Here is a 10,137-nt window from a genome sequence, read left to right on the forward strand (position 1 = left end):
ATTCCTTGGAATCATTGTAGATACAGAAAAGTTTGAAGCTAGCCTGCCTGAGTCTAAACTTAACCATATTCGTTTGCTCATTGAGGATTTTCAGATCAGTAAAACAATTAAAAAACAGGCACTGCTTTCATTGCTGGGTTATTTTAACTTTGCAATACGTATCATTCCACAGGGGAGGACGTTTATATCTCGACTGCTAGTGCTGGCATCAACAGCAAAAAATCTGGACTCCTTTATAAATATCTCCTCAGAAGCTAGGAAAGACATTAAAATGTGGTCTGCACTTATTTAGCACTGGAACAGTCTCTCTATGTTTTATGATGATTTCAATTCAGCTCCACACAATATGGCTTTATTTACTGATGCTTCATCTCTGGGATTCGGAGATCTATTTAACAATCAATGGTTTTGCAGTACATGGCCTGAGGAAATCGAAACCATATCTCCTCATCTAAAATCCACAGCTCTGCTAGAGATATACCCAATGGTAGCAGCTGCCCAGCTATGGGGTCATCTCTGGTCTAAGAAATCAATACTATTTTACTGTGATAATTCAACTACAGTGCATATTATAAATAAAGGACGTTCCTCTTCCCCTTTTATCATGCAATTGCTGTGGTGGCTAGTATGGATTTCAGTCTCTAATCATTTCCTAATACAAGCTCGCCACCTACCGGGCATTTTTAATAATGCAGCTGATGCTGTTTCTCGTTTACAGATTTCCAAATTCCACAGTTTGCTGCACACAGCTCTGCAATATCCAGCAGCAACGCCGCAGTTCAATCAGCTGATTTTCAACTAAATCCAACTATTAATAAACTTCTTAATTCAGCTCAAGATTACATGGCGTCAGCACTTGCCCCATCAACCAGATCCTCGTACTCTACAGGTTGGGCATGTTATGTAACTTTTTGTTTACAAAGCAGGATTAATCCTACTCCATTCAACCAGGACTGGATCATGGCGTTCATAGTGCATGCAAAGGACTCTCTACATCTGGCACAGCAGCTACAATCAGACTATATTTGTCAAGAATTCAGCATCAATTTCGTTTGATGTCCATCAGTTCCCCAACTCTATTATCAATTCCAGCGGTTCGTCTCCTTTTACGAGGAATTTCCAAGTGCTCTCCGGCTCCTTCTGCTTGCCTGCCTATTTCTGTAGACTTTCTCAGTAACTTGATTTCAATTCTGCGCCATGGCTGTTTTTCTCCATTTGATGATTTAACTATGGAAGTCATATGTTTATCTGCATTTTTGGGGGTTTTGAGATGTTCTGTATATACAGTTCCTTCTATTGCCAGCTTTCCTACCCTCTGTATCCGCTGCAGTGACCTCAAGCTCATCCCAGACTCTCATTTCATCTTATTTCTTCGCATTTCAAAAACAGATCAACTGCGGCAAGGACAATGTATTCAGCTTTCTAAGATCAACTCTCCTCTGTGTCCCCTCACTTCTATTCGTTCTTCATCATCTGTAATGTCCTCTGCTCATCAGTCCATTGCTAGTATGTCCGGAGTGGGGACGACCTTTCTTTCCACTGTGCAGAGGGTCTTCACGTAGTCATTAGGGTACACTATACTAACCCCTTTGTCACGTTAAGTGTTTGTTTTCTTTCGTCTAAATGTTTTCCTTGGTGGTTCTCTCTTTTTTTTCTTCTTCACGTTGCGTCAGCGGGGAGCCGGGGGTCCATCTTTTGGGGGGTTAGTGATTCCACTTTCTCCAGCCCTTTGTTAAGCTCCGCTTCATTTACCTCATAGAGGAGGGTTCTCCATGAGTCAGAGGGGACCCCCCGGCCAAACCCTTCCATCTGCATGTATGTTTCTTTTGGGATTCTTCTTTCAGGTCTGATGCCTGTACGTGAGGGTCCCCAAGCGGTGGCATCCCTCGTGTTTGTCGGGTCTCCTCAAAGACGGTGGCCCCTCTCCTGTTTGTCGGGTCTCCTCAGCGACGGAACCCCCCTTCTATTATGTTGGGCTTTGAAGAGGTGGAACACCACGCATTATATGTTTTAACAAACACTAACTTTATGTTTTCTTTCTGGTTCGCGAGCCTCTTCGTATGTCGGGTCACCTCAAAGACGGTGGCCCCCCTCCTGTTTATCGTGTCTATCGATCAAGTAAATGGTGGGCCTTGAAGAGGCGGAACCCCTCTCTCCATGTGTATATGTTTACTAACTCTGTCAATAAACACTATCAGGGGCCATAGCTCCTCCCCGTGAACTGTGCAGATAAGTTTCTGCTAGTTTCAATTTGTGTCACTTCATGAAAATATGTTCAAACTGGAGATATAATAAAATATAATTATGCATCTGATCAGAGGTGGAAATAAGACCCCTAATGCATACCTGTTTAGTCCATTTTAGGTTTTATTAACTGCAGGTCCTTGTACAAACTGTACTGAAGAAGCAGAAAAAACAAGAGTCTGCAGCTCATAAAACACAAAATGGCTCCAACTGCTGTGCAGTGGGAGTCTTATTTCCATCTTTGTCATCTAGATGAATGAAACAGTAACAATCCAAAACACAGTAACTCTTCACAATGCATAACCCAGGTATTTCTGCCACACCTGACAGGGTTACTGTTTTTGTTGGGGTACAGAATGTTCTTTTTTTGCAAATGTGTTGCAGTAAATTCTGTGCAGCATTTTTTGTTCTCAAGGATTACTGTTGTGTAACAGTTGCAATGGGGGATGCAGTCTGTGGTGAAAGCAGCAGGGCTTCTTCTGTGTAGATGAAAATGTGGGTTACAGAAAGTCAGGCTTGAAAAAGTACTTGCTCTGTAAACATGTCTAAAAACTGACAAAGAATAAACCAAATAACGTATTTGAACAAAATTATATTAGGTGGTTTTAGTTTAGATAAATTAGCAGACATTTGTAATTGGAGTTAAAGACTAGAGTAAACAGGTTGAAAATATGCCCCAAAGGATTGGAGCAACTGATAGAAAATCTCATAGTTATTGAGGATTGATCTTTAGTAAAATGTTAACATTGAATTGTGTTGGTGTTAAGGTAGCTTTAATTGTGCCTTGTGTAAATAAGGTATCTTGTATCTTATGTAACCTCTATGTATTTGAGAGATGCTTTTTAGATTAGCGGATGTGATTTTACACGAGTTATGAAAATGTGGTGTGTGATAAAAATACTGATACTTTTATTTTCCTAATAAACATCAAAAATATTGTAAATTTCTTATTTTCATTGTTTTTATTTGGAATAAGTGCTATAACTCACATTTTTGTAAACAAATGTGTAGAATATATTTATGGCATCCAAATCAAGTTACATCATATTTTTAAACATATATGTTCACAGTTTGCTTTTTTTTTTACATTAGCAATATAAATATACGGATATGTGCTGCATGTAGGTAACATATAAAACCGTACACCATGACTATATTTATAATATATTGAAAATGTGTGCTGTTTCCGTATGGGTAGTGTCTGAACAGTGCCAGATATTTGGAGCTATATTACTGAACTGTCCGTGTCTCGGTTTGTTGGTATTGAAAGATGCAGTGTCTGAGCTACCATAGACATGACAAGCTGTGATTGGCTCTCAGCATTTGCAGGACTGGTTGCTTTCGGCGATGCAAATTATTAAATTGCCTTCTTTTGGTGGATAATACATTTGAACCAATTGTGTCTTTGTTTAGTATTTACTGTCCAATAGATGTGAAGTACACTTAACCACAGGAAGTAAAAATGAAAAAGCCAGTACTTTGCTACATTATTATACAAATGAAGGTTTTAGATTTTACAGCATACAGATGGATGTATACATATGATTAATTATAATAAAATAACTTTTCAATCATTTGGCTGTTTGAAATTCGTGCACATAAATATTTCAATGACATAACACTTAAACTACAATTCCTGTTTGTAGCTCAACTTCCTTTGGAAGTATCATGCGATTTATCCTCATGTACTGACATAGCATGTACAAAGTGGCAGAGCTCCAGTAAATTACAGCACATGCTTTGTGTATTTTCAATTATACTGTAAAAAATCGTTACCTGTATGCTGCCATGTGTTGGATTTGACAGCAATTTTATTTTATTTTTTTCGCAGTCAAATATGCCCACACATATGCAGTGCCGTCACCGTGAGCATCTGAAAGGGAAGTGGGAAAACATTGTGATGTTGCCCAAAAATAACTAAATGATATTGGTTTATGTATTAACAGTTACCCCTTGGTAGAATCACATTGGACCCGTTTTCCATGCACAGAAGTTGGGGATGGTCCAGTACATTCTTCATGTGAGCAAGTTGTGTCAAGCCGGGGATTTCACCTGTGGCCGGATGCTGGGGAAATAATGCTGCCTTGGAAATAGAACATACAAATGTACATAATGTGCTTATCAACCTACAAAATGTATACGAAGCAGGAAAAAAAAAGGGCCCCAGCAAGGGAAACCAATCTAGAATGAATAGATTATGAAGAAACAATGTCTAAACAATAGCTCCTAGAACAGCTAGTTGAAACGAGTACTGGGATAGAGTTAAATACCGTTTGTAGGTAGAAGAGGCACAGTGTGGTTAAGGGTTTGACAAGTAGGAGCGGCTGTAGTCCACAAGATGTGGAGCTCTCTCCTGGTGCCAGTGTAGCAGGAGCAAGGTGGCAGTGCTTGTGCATAGACCTCATTGTGGTCCTGTACAGTGCCAGGTGATAAATGAGGCTGGATAGATGCCTGTAGCCAACCCGCCATGATAGGGTTCTGAAAGACGCCTGTGCAAAAGAGTGGGAAGATAAAATTAATGATTTAAAGATATTAGATCTGTAAAACAATTAAATGGACAATTCAGCTTTTAACTCCCCCACTGGACAAATCAAAAGCCCCAAAAGGTCAACTGACATTTTTACAGCTATGACGACTTTATGTATGATTTTTACAATTGCATGGCCACTTGTTTCAAATATTGTACTACTCACTTTATAACAACTTCATTGATCAAGAGTACCAAGTTTGCTAAGCTGAAATCTTGATAACGTTTTAAAGATCCAGCAGAGTCTCCATACATTCATTTTGCAATGCCACTCTGAGCATCTCCTTTGGATTGCTGGTGTCCAAATCTGAGGTTGTGCCTCTGGCTGTGAAGCTACTGACCCAGGACATCAAATCACTGAGGTTTTCACCTAACCCCCAGTAAATCTTAAGGAAGAGAAAAAAATTGATTTACAGAAGAAAAAAAAATGCACCGCATGTATAACCTTGTATTAAATGAGAGCAGGTAGGCCAGGAAAAGTTAAGCCCTTCTGACATTACTACATGCACCATTACTTGTACTCCAGATAATGGAAATAAACATACTGTGTCCAGGTAATGGTCCAAGTGATTTATTCCATGGAGACTTGCAGCGAGCAGGAATAAGCTGTTGTTGTCATGTTCTCCCGTTACGAGAAGCGCAATGGAATGACAAAAACGATTCCCATCTTTCGATACCTCCAGTGCTGTGAAGCCCAAAGGTGGGGAAGCCCTTTAACAAAACAAACAAATGTTAACCACTGTTACTGTACAATACAATAAGCATAACACAAAAAATACGTACATGTTGTCGTGTGGCATTGACAGCAATGCAGACAGGTTGGGAGGGTTGAGTGGTCTAGAGGCTTCAATATTTGTGGAAAGGATTTTTGAAATCCCTGTCAATTTATCCCAGCTCATGTTGTCCATAAATTCAAGAATCCTTTTGTACATTTTTGTGTAAATCAGGTAAAAGACAGGGTGTTTAGTATAGATCAAATATAAATAAACAGAGGGTGTTTAGTATAGATCAAATATAGATAAACAGAGGGTGTTTAGTGTAGATCAGATATAGATAAACAGAGGGTGTTTAGTGTAGATGGAATATAGATAAACAGAGGGTGTTTAGTTTAGATCGAATATAGATAAACAGAGGGTGTTTAGTGTAGATCGAATATAGATAAACAGAGGGTGTTTAGTGTAGATCGAATATAGATAAACAGAGGGTGTTTAGTGTAGATCGAATATAGATAAACAGAGGGTGTTTAGTGTAGATCGAATATAGATAAACAGAGGGTGTTTAGTGTAGATCGAATATAGATAAACAGAGGGTGTTTAGTGTAGATCGAATATAGATAAACAGAGGGTGTTTAGTGTAGATCGAATATAGATAAACAGAGGGTGTTTAGTGTAGATCGAATATAGATAAACAGAGGGTGTTTAGTGTAGATCGAATATAGATAAACAGAGGGTGTTTAGTGTAGATCGAATATAGATAAACAGAGGGTGTTTAGTGTAGATCAAATATAGATAAACAGAGGGTGTTTAGTGTAGATCGGAATATAGATAAACAGAGGGTGTTTAGTGTAGATCGAATATAGATAAACAGAGGGTGTTTAGTGTAGATCGAATATAGATAAACAGAGGGTGTTTAGTGTAGATCGAATATAGATAAACAGAGGGTGTTTAGTGTAGATCGAATATAGATAAACAGAGGGTGTTTAGTGTAGATCAGATATAGATAAACAGAGGGTGTTTAGTGTAGATCGAATATAGATAAACAGAGGGTGTTTAGTGTAGATCGAATATAGATAAACAGAGGGTGTTTAGTGTAGATCGAATATAGATAAACAGAGGGTGTTTAGTGTAGATCGAATATAGATAAACAGAGGGTGTTTAGTGTAGATCGAATATAGATAAACAGAGGGTGTTTAGTGTAGATGGAATATAGATAAACAGAGGGTGTTTAGTGTAGATCAATATAGATAAACAGAGGGTGTTTAGTGTAGATCGAATATAGATAAACAGAGGGTGTTTAGTGTAGATGGAATATAGATAAACAGAGGGTGTTTAGTGTAGATCGAATATAGATAAACAGAGGGTGTTTAGTGTAGATCGAATATAGATAAACAGAGGGTGTTTAGTGTAGATCAGAATATAGATAAACAGAGGGTGTTTAGTGAGATGGAATATAGATAAACAGAGGGTGTTTAGTGTAGATCAGATATAGATAAACAGAGGGTGTTTAGTGTAGATCAGATATAGATAAACAGAGGGTGTTTAGTGTAGATCGAATATAGATAAACAGAGGGTGTTTAGTGTAGATCGAATATAGATAAACAGAGGGTGTTTAGTGTAGATCAGATATAGATAAACAGAGGGTGTGTTAGTGTAGATCAGAATATAGATAAACAGAGGGTGTTTAGTATAGCATCAAATATAAATAAACAGAGGTTTTCAAATAATATGACCATAATAAAGCAAGTCAGCCATCCTAACTGCAAACACTACTTCCAAATCCATGCCATGCAATACGCTAAATTTAATTGAAATGTTTCAATATGTAAAAAATAAATAACCTCCAACAGAAAGATTAATTGCTGTTCCAAGACTTCGGATCCCATTGTTGCAGGTATTTGGAGACATATCCACTTCCCTCTGCCGTGCATCACAGCTTTCAAAGAAACACTCCAGATTTTTAACAATGTTGCCTCCGTCAAGAAAGACACAGTCATCTTGACCAGCCTGGCAAAGAAATACAACAGTTGTGATAAAACATAGCAATGTGGGAGCATGAAGTAACTGTGAATACATGTTAAGTTTGAGCAAAAAAATAAATACAGAGCAGATACTACATTTACTTGGTTGTGTATACTGTACAGAGCAGATACTTACTTCAAGGGCAGTTGTGATGCACTAGATACCAGACAGTAGTACAGTATGCACTACTATTCTTGGCTTGTGTGCACTGTACAGAGCAGATACTACTTGCTTGTACAGAGCAGATACTTGTGTGCACTTCCCTACAGAGCAGATACTACATGCTTGGTTGTGTGCACTGTACAGAGCAGATACTACAGATGCTTGGTTGTGTGCACTGTACAGAGCAGATACTACATGCTTGGTTGTGTGCACTGTACAGAGCAGATACTACATGCTTGGTTGTGTGCACTATACAGAGCAGATACTACATGCCTGGTTGTGTGCACTGTACAGAGCAGATACTACATGCCTGGTTGTGTGCACTGTACAGAGCAGATACTACATGCTTGGTTGTGTGCACTGTACAGAGCAGATACTACATGCTTGGTTGTGTGCACTGTACAGAGCAGATACTACATGCTTGGTTGTGTGCACTGTACAGAGCAGATACTACATGCTTGGTTGTGTGCACTGTACAGAGCAGATACTACATGCTTGGTTGTGTGCACTGTACAGAGCAGATACTACATGCTTGGTTGTGTGCACTGTACAGAGCAGATACTACATGCTTGGTTGTGTGCACTGTACAGAGCAGATACTACATGCTTGGTTGTGTGCACTGTACAGAGCAGATACTACATGCTTGGTTGTGTGCACTGTACAGAGCAGATACTACATGCTTGGTTGTGTGCACTGTACAGAGCAGATACTACATGCTGGTGTGTGCACTGTACAGAGCAGATACTACATGCTTGGTTGTGTGCACTGTACAGAGCAGATACTACATGCTTGGTTGTGTGCACCTGTTACCTGTCTTCCGCTATGATGGAAGAACAACACACGTGAGATGTCTCGTCTATATGTACGAACCGACACAAGAGCTCTGTACTGCGTCTCATGATGTACGACCATACACACGTGTGACATGGTCTCGTACTCATGAGTGTACGAAATACCAAACACGCGTGCACATGTCTCGTCATATGATGTCCGAACCAAACGACGTGACCATGTCTGTCGTCTATGATTGTACGAACAGAAAACGAGTGACACGGACACCGTCTCGTTGAATGACAGCTCAGCCGGGTAACCGAAACCAATGCACGCGGTGACACATGTTCTCGTCTATAGAGGGCATTACGAACCAACACCGTGATGTAGTGTCTCGTCTATGACAGCACGGACTCCGAATACACACCGCTCGCCCCACCCCGCCCATGTCAGATTCTCTTGACGTACGAACCAAGCACATCGCGTTGAACATGGTCTCGTCTTATGACGCCCGCGAACCTGTAGTCACAGCGCGTTGCATAGGTCTCGTCTTATGATGTAACGAACACAAAAGTGACACGAGTCGAACATTGTCGGCGTCTATTGACGCATCGAACAAAACTGAGATCGTGACATGTTCTCGTCTATGATAGCACGACGCACCTAAACATCCGTGAACATATGTATCGTCTATTGACGCACGAACACACACACACGGGATACTAGAGTTCTCCACCGCACGTGACCTTGTGTGCACTGTACAGAGCAGATACTACATGCTTGGTTGTGTGCACTGTACAGAGCAGATACTACATGCTTGGTTGTGTGCACTGTACAGAGCAGATACTACATGCTTGGTTGTGTGCACTGTACAGAGCAGATACTGTGTGCTTGGTTGTGTGCACTGTACAGAGCAGATACTACATGCTTGGTTGTGTGCACTGTACAGAGCAGATACTACATGCTTGGTTGTGTGCACTGTACAGAGCAGATACTACATGCTTGGTTGTGTGCACTGTACAGAGCAGATACTACATGCTTGGTTGTGTGCACTGTACAGAGCAGATACTACATGCTTGGTTGTGTGCACTGTACAGAGCAGATACTGATACTACATGCAGATACTGGTGCTTGTGTGCACTGTACAGAGCAGATACTACATGCTTGGTTGTGTGCACTGTAGAGCAGATACTAGAGATACTGTACAGAGCTTGTTTTGTGTGCACTGTACAGAGCAGATACTACATGCTTGGTTGTGTGCACTGTACAGAGCAGATACTGCGTGCCTGGTTGTGTGCACTGTACAGAGCAGATACTGCGTGCCTGGTTGTGTGCACTGTACAGAGCAGATACTGATGCCTGGTTGTGTGCACTGTACAGAGCAGATACTACATGCCTGGTTGTGCCACTGTACAGTGCAGATACTACTGCCTACAGAGCAGATACTGCATGCTTGGTTGTGTGCACTGTACAGAGCAGATACTACAGAGCAGATGCCTGGTTGTGTGCACTGTACAGAGCAGATACTACATGCTTGGTTGTGAAGCACTGTACAGAGCAGATACTACATGCTTGGTTGTGTGCACTGTACAGAGCAGATACTGCATGCTTGGTTGTGTGCACTGTACAGAGCAGATACTACATGCTTGGTTGTGTGCACTGTACAGAGCAGATACTGTGTGCTTGTTTGTGTGC

This window comes from Polyodon spathula, chromosome 34, assembly GCF_017654505.1.
Source record: "Polyodon spathula isolate WHYD16114869_AA chromosome 34, ASM1765450v1, whole genome shotgun sequence".
NCBI lineage: Eukaryota > Metazoa > Chordata > Actinopteri > Acipenseriformes > Polyodontidae > Polyodon > Polyodon spathula.